Source organism: Micromesistius poutassou, assembly GCF_964030765.1.
Source record: "Micromesistius poutassou genome assembly, chromosome: 17".
Taxonomy (NCBI): Eukaryota; Metazoa; Chordata; class Actinopteri; order Gadiformes; family Gadidae; genus Micromesistius; species Micromesistius poutassou.
In genome coordinates, this window is record NC_140287.1 from 7,034,253 (window position 1) to 7,053,337 (window position 19,085).

The window sequence follows — 19,085 nt, forward strand, 5'->3', positions numbered from 1 at the left end:
ACACCCACACTAAAACACACACACACACTACATCCACACGCACACTAAACACACACTACACACACACAAACTACACACACACAGACACTATACACACACACACACACACACACACGTACGCAGACACAAACTCAAAGAAAGTACAAACAAGGCAGGAAACAATGGGGCTCCTCTAACAAGGCTTTGGATCTTGATGAAAAATTCAAACAATATTAAACGGCGCGAGTCAACAGTGGACACCCTTCTGCTGAGGGCCTTCCAAACAGACCGAGGAACTCTGCACACACATTACAGCGGCCCAGTCCAACCTTTTAGTGTAATGAGTGTGGGCCGCTTCGGCCAAGTTGCCTCCTCGCGGAAAAAGAAAAAAAACACCTTCTCTCCAGAACTCACACACTCACACTGAGCACAGAGTAAAGAAAATAAGAGAGAAAAGAATAAGAAAGGTAGGAAGCCCCCCCCCCCCCCCCACACAAAGAAAACACAGAAAAGTGAAGTGAGGAGAGGAGTCACTATGTCCGGGCATGTCACCCCATTCAGGCTGACCCGCCGCCACCTCACGCCACGGGTCACCTGCGTGTGACCCTGTGACCCCGCCCCTATACCTCTATACCCCCCCGCCCCCCCCCCCCCCCCACCCCCCACACCCGTGCTCCCCCTCCATTGACAACCTGGCCAGGGGGACCCCCACCTCTCCGCCCCTCCGCTTCCTGAGAGAGCCAGATTAAGATAGCGGGCTGGGCCGGTCGGGATCCCCCCTGCCGCCCGCCACAACAGCCAGGTAATGCCTCCTGACAGCAGGGCTTTGGAGCCAGGCATTAGGTTCCCACATCCATCAGTGATCCCTCATCGCGCTCAGACGGAAAGAGCAACAAGCTCGCCTAAGTATGTGGACCACACCGCACGCACACACACACACACACGCACACACACACACACACGCACACACACACATATACACTCCACACACACGCACACGCACACGCACACACACACACACACACACACACACACGACATATGCGCACACAGGTGTACTACACATGCTACACACACACACACACACACACATATATATACACTCCACACACTACACACACCCACCCACACACACACACACACACACACACACACACACACGACATATGCACACACAGGTGTACTACACATGCTACACACACACACATATATACACTCCACACACACACACACACACACACACACACATATAAACTACTCACACTAAAACACACACACACACACACACACACACACACACACAACATATGCGCACACAGGTGTACTACACATGCTACACACACACACACACACACACACACACACACACACACATATATACACTCCACACACTACACACACCCACCCACACACACACACACACGACATATGCGCACACAGGTGTACTACACATGCTACACACACACATATATACACTCCACACACACACACACACACACACACACACACACACACACATATAAACTACTCACACTAAAACACACACACACACACACACACACACACACACACACACACACACACACACACACACACATAAACTACTCACACTAAACACACACACACACACACATATAAACTACTCACACTAAACAAACACACCCACACAAATAAACTACTCACACCTAACACCTAATACACACACACATACAGTGCACACATATAATACACACACACAATCAGTAGGTTTACATTACATGCACAGCATTGAGAGAAGGAAGCAGGTGATGCAGATGAGCTGCAGGCAGGACAACTTCTCTAAACCGGAGCGTGTGCGTGTGCGTTAGTTTGTGTGTGTGTGTGCGTGTTTGTGTGTGCGTGGGGGGGGGGGGGGGGGGGGCGGTTGTTCCTCATTCAGTGTTCAAAGTGACGTTGTTTAATTACATGTGACGTTGGAGATTTGCCTAGGGCGCTATGGACCTCACGCAGGACCAAAACAATCAAAGCAATCACAATGCAGCATTCACCTCTTCTCAAATCCCAGATGGAAATGGCTTTTAACACACTCGTGATATACGTGGTGATATGGGAGAAATGTTTCCAATCACCAGCACACTACTCCACTCTTGTTTTTGCGTTCTGACGAAAAGAAAGAAAGACCTGCGCTACCAGACTGATACCTGCGTGTGTGTGACTGCACACGGCCGCACCTTCCCCCCCCGCCCCCCCGCCCCAACACACACACCCTGCAGGCAAGACTACCCCCACCCACACACACACACACACACATACACACACGCACGCACACGCACACACACACACACACACACACACACACACACACACACACACACACACACACGCACGCACACACACTCTAGTGCTGCGGTGGCGGGGAGGGGTTGGACCGGCCGTGGTCGGATACAGGAAGCCGGGAGAGGGAGAGAGAGCAGGTGCACTGTTATCACCTGCATAGAAAGGTAATGAGGCAACAGTACAAACAGCAGGGGACTAGAACAAGCACGGTACGGTCGGATACCGTCCAGCATCCAGAAACAAAACACAAACAGTGGAACGTGCGTTGCCGCGTTTCCTCCCGACGAGATAGGAAAAAGATGTTTTAAATAACAGGGGGGGTAGAATCACGCTGAGGGCTGGCGGTACACCTGAGTTACTTTGCCCCCGTTTTACGCCTCATGTTTTACTTTTCTTTTTGTTATTTACGACCGCTCCATGCCGACTCAAAGTGGGGAGACATTTATGTGCGTTCGCTTTGAAGAGGAGCCAATTGCTCTCTCTCTCTCTCTCTCTCTCTCTCTCTCTCTCTCTCTCTCTCGCTCGCCCTCTGTGAGCAGCAAAAGAGCCACCTGCCTGGCCTCACCTGGCCTTCTGTGGGAGCTTAGCGAATAAAGAAACAGAACAGCCAGCTCCCAGCGACAGCTTCAACCTGCCCAGTAGCTACTGTACCGTGCCGCCGTGCACCTTTTACAAAAAAAAAAAAAAAAAAAGGAAAAAAGGCAACCCACCTCCCCACTCCCCCACCCCCAATTTTTTGGCTCCGGCTTCAGACAGAAGGGGGTTATAAAGACGGAGAGCTATTTTCTTTTCAGTGTCTCCCCTGTGCTAAGTCCCGGGTAAACCCGCTAATCCCGCGCGGTGTGATGACTCACCACGGGTGTGGCCAATGTGTTCCCAATGATATCTTTTTAAACTGTCTGCATATCAAAGGCAATGTTTATGTTGGCCTGGCCCGGGCATGCGATAGTTCCGTAATTGACGGTGAACACGTCTCTCTCTTGTTTGACTTTACAACATGCCCGGGTTCAGAAGTCGCATAAAGGAACACAACGCAAAATCAACATCGACACAAAAATGATGTACAGATGCCATTCGCCGTATTTGTTATGTGGTTTTGGTTACACTCCAGCTGTGTACGGCCACTGTCTGTGTGTGTGTGCTTGTGTGTGTGCGTGTGTATCTCTGCTTGGATTTTGTGTGTGCGCACACCGTGTGTGTTTGCGCATGTATGTGTGTTTGACATACACGCGAGCGTGTGTGCGTCTAGGTGTGTGAGCAGGAGAGAGGGGGCCCGTGGCCCACCTAATTGTTATTGCGCCGGTGTTTGGCCTGGAGACTGCCGATCGGAGTCAGTACTGCAGCCTAGGAGAGGGGGCGGCCTGGGGGGGAGGGGGGGGGTCTGTGTCTCCTGCTTCCCAGTGTCTTAGTTGTAATGCATCCCTCCACTAACAGGGCTCAAGGTATTAGGGATTCAGGTTATTTGTATTGATTTTATGGGCTGTCATGCCGGGCTCCCGCACGGCCTCATATTTGTGGAAATTGCAAATTCCACCTCGGAAATGTCACGGGCATTTAATCTCTTCCTGAGTGGTCAATACGGGATCCTCGGCGCGGTCGGACCGCGTTTATTAAACAGAGGCTAAGCGTTCCCTGCGTTGCCATGACAGCATGGCGGCGGCGGCGGCGGCGGCGGCTAACGGGATGCTGCTCAATGGTAACATGGGAGGAAGAGGAAGTGAAGATTCAACGTTAATCATTTTTAATGAGATCCAGGCGCATTCTGGAATATTTTTTGATTTCCCCCCCTTTTTAAAATTAACTCACCCACTGATTCACCATGCAGTACTTATGTTTTTTCGCTACAGATGTCAAAACCAACACGCATAAAAACATCGTATCCGAATCAAAAGCCTGACTCCGAAAACAGAAAGCGTCCCCAGCGAAGGCTAATGACATCACGGTCACACAGGGAGCCTTCAAGGTCTCCAAGAGCAAACCGCTTTGTTGGGTCGGACAACATTTGCATGCCATTATCGTCTTTGCTTTATTCCCATCATGGCAAATGTTTCTCTTTCTTAGCCCCGTGTTTACAGGAATGGTCAGCTCCGCCCCTCCTCACAACGGCCACCGCAATCAAATTGACTCTGGCTTGAGTACACGTTTAGTGAGGAACATTTGTTTGAGACAAACACTTAGGGATCCTCCTATGTCATTGACCAGTGTCCACAAATATAATCCTATCAAGTTCAATCTAGGAGAATACACCACTCCCCACCCACCCGCCCCACACAACTAGCCATTGTTTCCTTAATGCAATAAATGAAAATAAGCCCATCTGTCTTGTTTTAATATACATCGTATACAAGGGCGTCTCCATGGAGGACCCAGGGGAACTCTCGCCTCCTCTCCGCTGTTTATATGAGTGAGACTGGACAAACTTACTGATGATATCGTGGCGGCTTTCACAAACACTTTAAAGTCCTACTGTTGACATGCACCACACTTAAACTATTTACTGTACAAGTAGAGGCGCAGCACGGCTAACAAACATGAAACCGGGCAGGCGTGTGTGAACGTACCCTTTTTCGCTTGTTGATAAACCCCTGCTTCTTCCCTGGCCCCCGGTTGACATATGCCTACAGAGAAAGCCTTAGCAAAACAAGCTGGACCCATGTAAATATGCAGTGCCCAACAGTGGCACACGCTGTGTTGGCTTACACAGTGCTAGTGGTTGTTTTTCTTTTTACCTCCAAATTTGCTCGGGAAACTAATCATGGGCTGATAAAGCCCATGGTAAATATGGGAGAGATTGACACCCACATGTCAAAGTTTACATAGCGGGAACAAGTGTATGTATAGGGCCAGGGAATGAGGAGGGGCTGCGCAAGGGCTGGACTGGACTGTCCTCATACCTTAGCAGGCTAGCCTGGGGGAGCTGCACTTTGCTTGAGTGCTATTGTTTTTTAGTGTTTAAAATATTGTTTTCATGTATCGTTTTTTTACATTGACCAAATGATTAAGTTTAAACGTTTTTTTTTCACCAAAGATAGCATCGAAAAAGTGGAACGGCTGAAAATAAATGAAGAAAAAAGGCAAGAAAAAACATCTTAATCAATAGCTTACAAAGCTTTTGGTTATTAGATCAGCTAGATATTGTTTTGCTCTCCACATTTGTAAGAAATTATTTGCGATAAATATTTATGCATTACTCATTGCGTCCAAATGTGCTTATTACTCTTATACCTTGTATACATTTTTATATAATTTTAATTAGTTAAAATAAGGATCTTTGATTTGCATTTCTGGTTTAAACAATGCCACTCGCTCATTAACTCACCGCTGCCTCTCAAACAGAACCGCTGAAATTAAAACTGTTGACGGCTTCATCCTGCTTCAGTCTTTGTCAGCTCTCCTATAGCCCAATAATCCACAGTCAAGACAGTGCAGCTAACAGAAAAGGTTAACCCCTGACTGATGTGTCTGATGTTAATCTATAGATCAATTAGGGGGAGGCACAGTGGGTCAAGCTACAGATATTGCAGTGGCTATTAGTTCCCCCTATCTTCCATTATTACACAGTCACATGCTCAAACATTGTGCAGGCTTGGTATGCTAGGCACAGATGCCTAGAGTAAACACACATGCCTACGAGACTTGCACAAATTATTGATCTCACAGCAGATGGGAACCTTGATATGAGCCATTCAGGTTTCCCTGTGTAAGGTGTTGTGTGTTGTCTGTGTGTGTTTGAACGTATGTGTCAAATGTGTTGAGAGAATGTAGCAGCACTCATTCGGATTAAGACTTCTGAGAGGGACGTAATCTTGCAAAGCTCATTTATGTCTTATATCACATTTAAAACAGAGTTACAAGAACAAAAAGAATGTTTAGAATTTTTGATAAACTATATATTCCATAACTGCTTGTGTATTTCACAGCTGCTTCCCTTATTTCAACAAGAAAATAAGGTTGCAAGATCTGGTTTTGTTGTTGAAATAAATAAGGGAAATTTAGGCTTTATGGAGCTTCATTTGTGCTAAAAACAACTTTTAAACATAATAGCATACAACAAAAAAATGGGACAAAAAAATGGGAGGAAGCCCTCAAGAATATAAGATTACTACGTTATCTGCTATGTTAGCTTCCAAAACCCAATCCTAAAGGCATATTTTCTATGAGCTACCGACGTCTTAACAAAGCACGAGACACATGCACCAGCCTCTTTTGTCTCACTAATCTGTGCCTAAAAGAGGGAAGGCTTGTCAGTGAGAAAAGATTGGATTGAAGATTTCCATGACTTTCATTCAAAGATTCCTATTCAGTTTCACTGCATTATCCCAACGGTAATAAAAAAGATACCTAGTCCAATACAAGAATGAATGAATAATGCTGTTAAAGCCGCTTTCTAGGGATCTCACTCCATGCATGTGTTCATATATCAAAAAGCCCCATGCTGGGAGAAATGTCAAGAGTAGTGACCCATTTATTGGCCAGGGATGGTTCTTTCTCTTGCAAAGCTGCCAATAACTCTGGACCGTCGCCCCGTAAACGAGCAACGCAAGCACTCCCTGGAGTTATGAATGGCCGGTGTCGATATGAAATTAGGATTTCCACCAAGGGGTTACGCCAGGTCACATATTTTCCACAGACGATCCCCACTGCTTCACAATATCGACAACTTGTACAAACAGAACCGTTCCAGGATAATCCAACATTCCTCCGTTCTCCAACCTCTCAGGATCATCACAGCAGGGGAGCACGGAGGCTGAATCATGACTAATTATGTTTTCTATATGTCCCTTCACTCCTCTCTGCGCCTCATGATATATTCCGGCCCTGGGGAGCCATCCCTCTGAGTGGGTCAGCCAAACACCATTGACAGGCGAGATGCAATGCAAAGCTGGGCCGACGCCTCCAATGGCATGCTGCCATTCAATTAGCCCTGGTCAGGCGGAGGCCTGGTTATTCCGAAATGAGCGATTATTTCACTGGGTAAACAGGGCCCGTGTGGGGTGTGTCATCCCTTATGCGCCTCGCTGGTCACTAGGCCTTCACAAAGGATGCTGTGGCTTGGAAGAGAGACCATGGCACAGAAGGCTGGCCCCCGTCAAAGAGCACCCCCACCGCCCCCGCCTGCACCCCTACTAACTCTAGCCCTTAGTACTGGACCCCGCGGCCTGAGACAGCCCTCCCTGATAAAGTGGTATTTCCCGCATACAAAGGAGGCTTCAGCCCTAATCCCTAGACAACCCACACCCAATTCTTGCTTCACAGCAAGAGAGCACAATGAGCATGGACCTTGTTTTAATCCAAAGGTGGGCTATCACGGTAATCTGGTAATACACGCTGATCAAAGTCTATTCAATGCTAATCAGGACAACAGATCACCATTATTGTCTAATGAGAGACACCTTCTGGGCCAGAAGACTAAGATGGCTGACCATTGTGACCAGACTAGAAAGGAATTTAATGCTTGTAAATGACAATAGGCTGGTTGTAAAACCGTATCATAATCCCGGTTCTAACCCAGAATGGCCGTGTAAGAACCGTGTAAAAAAGATAGGCTTAGGGACCTTGGATCAGTTCTGACTAATAGGTAATTATAAGCTACCACGACGAGTACATGTTTTTACACCCAAACTACTTTTGTTAAATATATAATTGCTGTTAATTGATCTTTGCTGTCAAATCTTTGCTGTTAATTTGATAATATTCTTTCGTAGAGACTTGATAAACATGTATGCAGCATTAGCAGCCAGATAACATTCAAGAAGTTGTGAACATTCCATCTACAGTAACGACTCTCAAATGTGGAACCCCTTTAGTTAAATTTGACTAGGCGTGAAACCTGTTTCATGTGTTGTTTTTGATGCTCATGATGTGCCCAATTAGTCGTCAGCTATCAAAATAAATCCACTTGGCTCTCAGATGTTGCAATTCCCACACACTGACACACACAATTGTGTGTGTGTGTGTGTGTGTGTGTGTGTGTGTGTGTGTGTGTGTGTGTGTGTGTGTGTGTGTGTGTGTGTGTGTGTGTGGGTTGGGGCGATGCTCTGCCTGCAGAATCATCCCTGGCGTCTCCAAAACCTGGGTGGCCGCGGGCTTTTTCAAAACGCCACAATAAAGCTCCTACATTTGGTAAACTAAGTCTCCTACAACAAGGCTCCCGGCGATGCCTAATCCTATCAAAATGGACTCCTTTACAAAAACAAAAAAAAAGGCGAGTGTCCACTAATGACAGTGAGACGCCATGGTCGGCTTGCTGCAGGGAAAGCAGAAATGTGCGAGATTGAAGAAGCCCTGTGTGTGAAGATCGACATCCTCTCCACCTGGGACTAAAGCAACAAAGTCAGATCCAGCAATGTTTAGTCCTTAGCTACCAAAATAAAAGGCCTGATTCACAGGCAGGCCTCTCTTGTGGCTACATGTATGCTACTTGTATGCAACGACGAAAGGCACCCTTGTCGACAACCACTGCTTTGCAAGCCGACTTTCCCTTTCAGGAGGTGTACAAAGGAGGTTTAACCCTTCTAGCAGAGTGCACTAACTAAGTGCTGAGACACCACGGGAGCACAAGACCCAGTGTTCACTGTATAGATATATAGATACAGAAACAGAGGAAAATAATATATGTAACGTGGTATTTTGAGTGTTATTAATCCAACTGTTTAAAGGTTACCAGATCAAGAGTACAAAGGCATTCTTGATTCGGATACAAATAAAAAAAACCTGAATATGACAAACGAAAAAAAAAAAAGGGCCCAACCTCTCAGTTTGACCCCCAAAGTATCCTCTAATGTCCTCCTCGGCCCCCTTTACTTGTTTGCATCTTGTTAGCATCCCGTGCGGGTCAGCTCAGCGCGTCGCCCCCAACCCCCATCGCCGGCAGAGCCCCCACACACAGGCAGGCACAAAAAGACCCACCTCGGTGTGGCCCTATCAATGTCACCGCATTGTGTGGCAGCCTTTCAGGGTACATGAAGTGTCTTTAGTCACAATGAGATCAATAGCGTGGCCAATTGTGCTGCAGCTAGCGGCAGCCCCAGCCACAGCCAAACGGGGCTGCAAGTACGGAGGGAAAGAACCAGACAGGAAGACGCAAGATCTCTATCTCTGACCGGGGTTTGTGCATGCTCGGTATTCCCGAGTTCACCCGACACGATTTGTCTACTCGGTGCACTGTGTGGTGTCTGTGTGTGCATATAAAATGCAGTGTTGCACAAAGCAGAGGTGATGGCTATCGACGTGGTGGACATATCTTCATACTGTTAAAAGGTCCCAAAGGACCTTGGAAAGTTTCGTGTGTACTCTGCTGAGCCAGATGAATCCTGACAGTGACCCCAGTCAGCCTATAGGTACACTGGCTTGGACAGGTCAGTGCCATTGATTTCCCATTCCCTCTTGGCACGGTGAAGACTTGTCAACGGTACCACTGAGACGTGTCCTTGGCTACCGTGTTTCCGACACAGCGCTGCTCTCTGGTTTTCACTGGAGACTTTCTGTGATAGTATTTCACTTGTATGTTGGGAGTTTAATGCAGCATATGAAATATTTATGTATAAACGGTAATTTGATACCTTCAGCAAAATTCAGAATTCCCCCTTGGTTGTTCCTTTTTTCTTTGATCAGTCCCTTCTTTATTTTATGTAAACTCCTACTAAATATATCATTATCACTAAGGGACCACCAAGTCTGCTCAACCCCAGAAGTTTCCATTCTCCTTTTTTCTGCAGCAGAAAAAGGCCCAGGCCTAATTTGCCATCATCAGCTTCTTTTGTTCATAGTGGGACTGGTATTTGAGAATAATCCCAGCTCCGCAGACGGAATAGTGTCTCAACAGGCAGCGGCAAGACTCTGTCAAAGGCTTTCCCTGTAGATGAATCTTTGTGAGTTCAGCCCGGCTAAAGGCTGGCTAATGTTATGTGAACAACAAGAGTGAGTGATGCAAACCTGGAAAGAGGAATTATTTTGTAAAAAAAAAAAGTGTTTTTTTTGCGGTTTAACACATATTGTTGTTTTTGTGGTCATTAATGTGTTTACCTTATATTTAAAATCATTTGCAACTAAACAACCAAGTCGTTCAATTCTGTTTATATCAAGACATGTTTTTTATCAACTATTAAGCAGCCAACTCGTGACTTACCAATAATATATGTTGACCGTGTGTATTAAATAAGAAGGGTATGAATAAAAATAAACTGGGGTCCGTACTTTATATTCAATATCAAGTTGTCCTTCCAAAATGCCACGTCTAATGTCATGCAATATCTGACAAAATGACCTTAATTTAAAGGGCTGCCATTGATGTCAACAGCAGGTAAATAGCAAGTTGCAAATGGGCATTGATTGTTTAGATGCTCCAGGTGACACTTTGTCAGTTGAGAGGATCTTTATTTACCTCTTAAATTTCACAAAATGTTGTACAGAATTAAAAACATTCTCTACATCACTAAACCGCCTGCACTTTCAAAGGATTACGCTTTTGGGTTTGGAAAAATGCAACTTGTTTAGACCTGTCATCATGAAAGACTGTACACATTTTGTAACAATACATCACAGAATAATACGCACAATACCACATTCAAACTAGTGTAATTTAACTACTACAGGCGCTATTGAGGGAGGTGATAAAAGAACAATTCAGTCAGTACATTTCCATTTACTGACCAAATAGTGGAGAAATATGGTCCCAGATCCTCATTAATAAAACCCTTTAGACAATGACGTGGTCATCGTTGCAATGCAGTATTTCCCTAAAAGAAATGCACAGTATCCTACCATTCCTTTGATTCTCCCACCAACCACCGAAGCTCGCTCTGTCCACAGCGGAACGTGAAAGAGGATCATGCTAAAGGCATGCAAATGAGTCAATACATTTAGGGAACATATTTTAGGAACTTTGTTCATTGTTTTTTTATGCAGACAATCCTTTAGTTTGTTCAAATGTAAAAACTATTCAGATGATTTCCTTTGTCCCCAACCTTTTGAAGAAAGTGGGGAAAATATTTGTAATGCATTAAGTTCTGAAAACCGCCTGTCATGGCCGACAATGAAGGGTAATAGATGTTAGCACTGATGGCCGAAAGGACAAAAAGAAGGCGCTCTCTGTTGTCCACAAACCCCCTGGCACAACTAAAAATGAATCCATTTGCCTCAGACTGTTTACTTAGTACTTTTGGCTGTAAAGGCAAAGGAAAATAAAAAAACCTCCAATCCACCACGTGCAGGAGCCAAGGCCTCAACTCCTCTTTCACGGGCCACGTTTTTTCAGCTTTTTAAAAACTCACACGCCAAGCATCCTGGCAGCCAGTGCTGACAAGACGCAGGGGTGAGAGAATAGAGCGAGCGGGGGGGGGGACAAAACCAAACACAAAAACAGTAACATCTGCAGACGCTTCCAGCCAGACAGTTTGATGTGAATAACTCAGCACTTCGTGCCCTGACCTTGGCGAACAAAGGGTGTGGGGTGGTGTGGGGGGGGGGGGGGGAGTGTGGTGTGTGTGTGTGTGCGGGTGGGAAGATGCTTCAGGAGGGAAGCCTGACACCCCGGGAGGCGAGCACCCACGGTACACCCTGCCCTCGTTTCGCTGAGCTGGATTTATTGTCACCCAGCCGGGTGTCGGGGGACGGGGGGGGACGGGGGGGGGGACAGGGGGGGGGGAGGTGCCCGCTGTGGGACCCCCGGAGCTCCGCACGGCATGCCACTCTGACCGTCATAGTTTCGGCACAAAGATGGCGGCTTGACAAATGGAGCGGAGCGGCGGTGTTGGAAATAAAACATCAATTTCAGTGTGGTGCGCTGGGATCACGGTGCCATATGAATGCAGATCAGGGTCAGGCAAATAGCTCGAGCAGTGCCTTGTAAAGAGATTGGTAAATGTAGAGATAGATCAATGAAAAGGGGGAGAACGGATGAATATTTATCAATTCAGCCCGGGGATGCTAATGCATATCCAGATTTATTTCACCTCAGCCCCAAGTTAGAAAAGGCAAATTCCACCCTATCAAATCAAAGGGAGTCACAACAAAGCAACTGTGTACTTCAAGACTTAAATCTTACAAGTTCCTAAATCCCTCTGAAGTCCACATGGGACCTTTGGTCTCCATGGCAACGCCAGGGCATTCAACCAAGTGATTGCCTCCAATGAATTTCAGATAAGACAAAATGGAAGTGAATTGATGTGATTTTAATGCAGAAGTGAGCGCTGGAGGGGAAGGTCCACTCGGTTCATATTTGAATAAAGCAAACAGAGCCCGACAAAAGGCTGACAGCCGTAAATGACATTGTCAGTGCGAAAATTATCAGCCAGTTTACAATCTGTTTGCTCATGTAGAACAAACAGAATGTGTGTGGCATCCCCGGGCTTTGTGAATGGCAGGGCCCGGCGGCGGGCGGCGGGAGGGGAGCAGATACCGGCTCCCCCTGCAGCCCTGCAACAATTAGATAGCACTTTGACAGACACACTCAGAATGTCTGCTTGTTGTTGTCACCAAGGGCACCCCGCATCGCTCTTTTTTCTCGCAAAGGAAATACATAATTTAGGCACGGGGAGGGGGGGGGGGGGGTGGGGGGGAACAAAGACAAATTGGATGACCCCATGGATGACCGGGGGGTGAAGAGGGGTCGTGGTCGGGGACTTGCAGGGTGGGATGTTGCAGACGCAGGGAGACACATTCCACTCATAGGACCCTCAGTTTCCTAGCAAGAGCTCAAATCAAGGTCCTCCTTTCTCCTCTTTTTTCCTGCTTTCGCTGGTGGTGGAGGTGGAGGAGGAGGAGGAGGAGGGGCTGGTGGCTAACAGGGACAGCCCTGGTAGGCTCCCTTTTGGCCTTTGTTGCGTTTTGTCACTCTGTTTTGTTTTGGAGCTTGTTAACTGCTCTATGGCCGCTCGGACAGGCGGCAGCTGGTGATCTTGCAGAGGGCTGCAAGCGTCATGGTTTTATGCTCTGGGGTGGAGCAGGGGGGGGGGGGTTTGCTATGTGTGACAGGACCTTGACCCCCCCCCCCCCCCCCACACACACACACACACACACACACACACAACCACACTGTACGACTGCTGAGAGGCCCAGACCAAAGGGTGACCACCAGGTACAGTAGTGTCTAAGGGCCGAGGGCCAGTGGTCCCGGGCAGGTGGTGTCTGAAGCTCGTAACATAAAGCTTGTGGATTCAGGCCACAGACATCTCCAATAGTTTACTAAGAAAATCTAGTGGAGCCCACTTGCAGGTCACGAAAAAAACAGACGACCCCATTGGCAGCTTCAATAACAACCGTACTATATTACGAAAATATAGAAAACGATGGATGTGAAATAGTTGACATTGCGTGCAGTAAAAATCGTGTGAATTAGCAACCGTAGCTAGAAAGATCCAGCTCATCTCACTGCTCTGTATCCCACCAACGTCAAGCACAGTTTCCCCCCCCCCCAGGTTCCAGTCGGTGTCACACTCTTTCTTTTATTCTTCGCAGCAGCACAGCATGTCACCGTGTTAATTGATATTCTCCTCAAGGTTTCCGCCAGAGAGTGTTATGCGCACCCTGAGCAGCTCGCCTGCTGGGGAGATGCTGTTTAGCCTTATTAAAAAGTTGTTTGATTAGCCCTCCCTGGAATGGAGGCTGCGGATAGGTCTGGCAGCGGCAGATAAAAAGCGGGAATGATAAATAGGCCAGAAGCCACCCGATTTCCAGTTAGCCACTAGAGCATCAAAACACATCCCTTTCTCTGCAAAGTTGATCCAATTATTGCCAGCCACTCACAGATAGCTACTATGCTTTAGCCCCTTTCATTCTTGGGATAAATTGCTCTTTGCTTCTTTTATTTTTTTTGCCGATACGGCAGTCGGTCATAAAGGGCCAGCCATCATTAGGCCTGTTTGAACTGGAACCATGTAGTGTTTGGTTAAGAGGGTAAATGCAAATTTGATGAAAGAATAAGGCAGCATTTACATATCAGCCTCAGCTCACATGGGGAAGGTAAACATTCTGTTTATCTCGAGTGTCATTTTATGATTTCAGTTCAAACCAACCTTGCGGTAGTCAGAGCAAAAGACCAAGGAAATGTACTGTTGTATAAACACAATTTATTCAAGTAGAACTTGTCAACAAAAGCTCCCTTTAACTCTGCAAATAGGAGGAGGAATCCAGGATGTTTTAACTGGGATCAATCAACCTTCATTTTAAAGAGCAGTAATTAGTATTCCAAATCATTTTTTTTTCATACTGGATTGTTTGGAAAATATATTTTTAAATGAAGATGAAATTACAAATGTATGTTTAGAAATGTCACATTAGGTACTATCTTGAATTTGTCATACACATGAAATACTACATTTACTACAAGTACATCAAAAACAATATGAATACAATGTAAATAGATAAATATAAAAAATATATGAAAAATCATATTCAGAAATAATTAAGATTATGTCAAATTCAATAAAACAAAACATTATTATAAGGAGATTTAAAATTGAAGTAGTAAGTGATATTTTACTACTAATATACTTTTTCAATTGCTGTTCTAAAATAAAAAACAATGATATAATAGATTCTTTATTTTTTTCAATGTCAATTTTATTTGACTAAATGTCATCGATGAATGTTCACATCAAACCGAAAAGAGGCTATAGTCAATGCCATGGAAATACTACGATAAACAGTTATACAAAATAAATAAACATTACTCCTGGATTTACCCGCTAGAATTCTAAAAAGACAACAGAAACTCTGGTGATGAATATTTATTTCCTGCATGTGCAATATACTGGGTGAGCTGCTAAAAATGAGGCAGAACACTGCCATCTATGGCTATGTTCCTAGGATTGCTGCTGCCCTCAGTAAGGAACACCATGGCAATTCATTAAATGTGGGCAGAGCAGAATTTGGGGCAATGGACCTCAACGTGAAATTAAAACTACTTTTGCATATTGGACATTGGAATCTATAAATCCATAGTTAATGATATGCGTTTAGAAATACAAAAAAAATGTGGACGAATATTTAGGCCAAAGTATCTCCCGTTTCCCACCGCACAGACACGTTTTTGGCTTCCGTGTACGACAGATTAGACTGAAACCTCAGTTTTCATCCAAATGGGCATCTGGTGGCCATATCCTTTAAGCAACACAATTCTGCACAAATCAGGGGTTCTGTCACAGCTTTCTCTACCACCTGCTGTGCATTTTTCCTTCAACACGATGGAGCCTGCCTTGCCTTTGTTGTCTCATCATAACGTTATGCTAACAGTCATCCATGCAATAAACACTGTACCCTTACCTCTTCCAAGGGCAACGGCATGAAAGGTAATCATTTCACGCTCTTCTTCTACCTCGTCTATTGATATCCATGGGTGGCTCTACGCATAGGCTTCCTCGGGACTGTAGGACTATATTGGCAATAGCCCCCACGCACCCACCCCCCCCCCCCCCCCTCCGCCTGCCTATATTAGGGCTGGATTTTGACAGCGATTCAAGAAGGAGGGATGATGGCATTAAGGCGTAATAATGAAGTGCATATAGCTGCCAGACTGGGGAGCAGGTTGGCGGTGAGACACAGCGCATACCCAGATGTCAGGGCTTCTATAGCTTAGGCCTTGACCAGGCCTTCGTCTGCACCGGCCCCGTTGTGGAGCCGTACCGCCTGACGCCCCCGGTCCCTGCTGGGAGGCTGGAGGGCTTTACTGGCATCGAGAGGCGAGCCGCCCCGTCTGTCGTGTATCGCCGCATGTCATTCATACGCCTTCTATACAGTCGGGCCCTCCCGAGGGCCCGCGTAATCCCCGTCTCCCGAGGTAGAGGCGGGCAGGCGGGCGACAGGCGGACACTTTTGAGGCGGTTTATGACATGCTAGCCGTGACAAAGCATTTCCTATTTGGGGATGCAAATGTTTTTTTTTGAGGATGGCAGCGACACTGAGAAGGGAGACTTAGGATGCAAACGGTGTGCCAACAAATGAAATACATCTGTGGTATTAATTTCACTTTTTTAAAATGATGAATAAATGGCACGCATGCCTCAAATACTTTAAAGGCACAAAGACATAAATAACTCATCTCTCTACTTAGATTGCTGTGTAGATGCTCTCTGTCTCTTCTGTCAAAGTTTAAATAGTTTAATGTTTTTGCGTTAGATTAGGTTTTCAGTCAAATGGATCCAATAACTGTGCTTCAGCATTGCAGGTAAATAGCTTCATATCCATTGATAAGTTTTACTGTTTACAGCAGCAGTTAATGGCTCGCCTATAATAACATCACTGGCGTTGCAAAATAGTGTTTGTTGATCATTAATGAACACCACAAATGTTAAACGTTGCAGCAGAAAGAGCGAGATAGCTCCAGTTTCCTCTGCTGAGAAACATTTAGCCTTGTTTTCTCTTCACCTTTTTTATATCAACTTTAAAATTGACTGTAGGTCGGGAAAAATGACTATATTCCACAAGCCTCAGTAAGACAATAAACCTTATCCAGCATAAACTGCACATCCATATGTGGCATTATCAAATGGTTACCCCCCCCCCCTACCTTCACCCCACCCTCTGTGACCACAACAGAGTATATTTGCTCAGTACGTCATCTCCTGATGTTGACAAACAAATACCAGAAGAGTTTATGTAATGCATTTATTTGCACAGGCGCTAAGAAATGTGCAAATAGATCTCTCTTCAGGATTCCTTGCTGTGCAAACAAGCCTCGTTATAGAATAAAGTTTGACACTATGCCAAAGTTATCAAGGTAAACTACAACGGTGAGTGACAACGCAAAGTAGTTACCCTTTGTTCCCTGAGTATATGAATGTGTGTCAGAGAGAGAGAGAGAGAGAGGTAGAGAAATAGAGGGTTATTGTGTGTGTGTGTGTGTGTGTGTGTGTGTGTGTGTGTGTGTGTGTGTGTGTGTGTGTGAATGACCTGAATGACAGAAAAAGGCCACACATAAAGACATTTAGCAAGTCTCCCTCTGTGGCACACTTGCTTTTCTTATTTTTTTTTTTAACCTTCCTCCTTCCTGGAGGCACCATCAATTTCGTGAGCGACAATCTAGGGCCGCTCCCTTGAAGGATCAACAGAGAAAGGCTGACCTGGAGCCAGCCATGCAGGGTTCATCTCAGAGCCCATTAATCAAGTGTCTGAACGCGGTGCATATGAGGTCAGAGAGTGACATGCTCTGTTGCAACGGGCAAGGTCACGCGCAGGGCAGACCTTATCGTTACAAACTTTAATGACGTGTGTGACTGTGCTTTCTCACTATTGCTAAGACTACTGTCTGTATGTATCCATCCATTGATTCAGCGGAATAGAGATTGTGTGTTGATGGTTGTGTCTGAGTTCAGCCTCCTTTGGCCATTAATGTTTTGTGGACTAAGTGTGTGTGCATGTGTGTGTGTGTGTGTGTGCATGTGTGTGTGTGTGTGTGTGTGTGTGTGTGTGTGTGTGCATGTGTGTGTGTGTGTGTGTGTGTGCGTGTGTGTGTGTGTGTGTGTGTGTGTGTGTGTGTGTGTGTGTGTGTGTGTGTGTGTGTGCGTGCATGCGTGTGTGTGTGTGTGTGTGTGTGTGTGTGTGTATGTGTTGAGAGGGAGACCACCTGTGAAGAGGAGTGGGCCAGTGTATGTGGAGCCCCAGAGTGGTCTGTCAGGGGGCGTTTGATTTGTCACTCAGCAGACTCTGTCACTAAGCTTGACTCACCAAGCCGGCACCACCCGCTTCTCTCTCTCTCTCTCTCTCTCTCTGTCTCTCTCTCTCTGCCTTTCCCTTTTTCTCCTCCCTCCACACAAGGTGTATCCCAGGGTTCACATCCGGGCCGGGGCTGTCGTCACACATAGCTGAGTGCGCGTGTCTCACACCCATGTCTGTCAGCAGCTTTAATTGAGCACCAGTAGAAAAACCATCATAGAATTTAAACACGATGTAATCAAGTGTTTGGTTTGGTGTTGATAAGTCAGCTAGGAGGGTGTGTTAAAGGTCCAATATAACTGCTGGAGCTTTAGTCAATTTGTTCAGTTTGGTGGTTTACAAAAAACACCAATGTTCCTTTAATGCAGTCCTGCTGAGTTGTACCTTTCCCCTTCTGTGTTGTCATCACCACGGTGAAAACAAGAACATCTCTCCTGAATAGCGGCGAGGCTCAATTTATTCCATATTACACCCCCAAATCATGTCTTTCAGACTGAATGTCTGCAGATCTGAGCCTTTTTATTCGATTTCTTTCTTCAGCAAGGTACTGGGCACGGCGGAGTCTGGGGAGGAGAGGCCCCATAGTGCAGGTATTAGCCAAGCCACATCAGAGTCACACCGCAAGGGCTCCACCGCAGGGCTGCAGGTGGCAGACAGTAGCCCGCCTCGCATGCAGTGCTCAATGGGTACGCCGCAGCCACTGAAGATCACAGACGCACAGCAACAGAGTTTTTCTGTTTTGTACGCATTCGCGCCTTTGTGATTCCAAAACTCGTCTCACTGCGTGGTGCATAGGTGTGTTATAAGACTGAAGTCATGTGCAGGGGAGGACTGCTAGCAGAATAAAAGCCCAGCCTCGACGCCGAGATGGCTCAAATAGTAGCAACCGGAATATAAAAAGTACAAAAGCCGAAAGATATGAGGCAGTATATTAAAGAGGCACATCTATGTCCCTCACATTTCTTTCATTGCCATTGTTATCTTCAGTCAAACTCCCTTAAAGAGCTACATAAAAGTACACTTTTAAATGAGAGTAAACGGCAATCTTGTAAAACAAACACATTGTCTTGCATTGATGGCAAACACGGCAGAAACACGAGTGTCTGGACCTTTAGCTAAATCTCTGGGTTGAAGAGGATC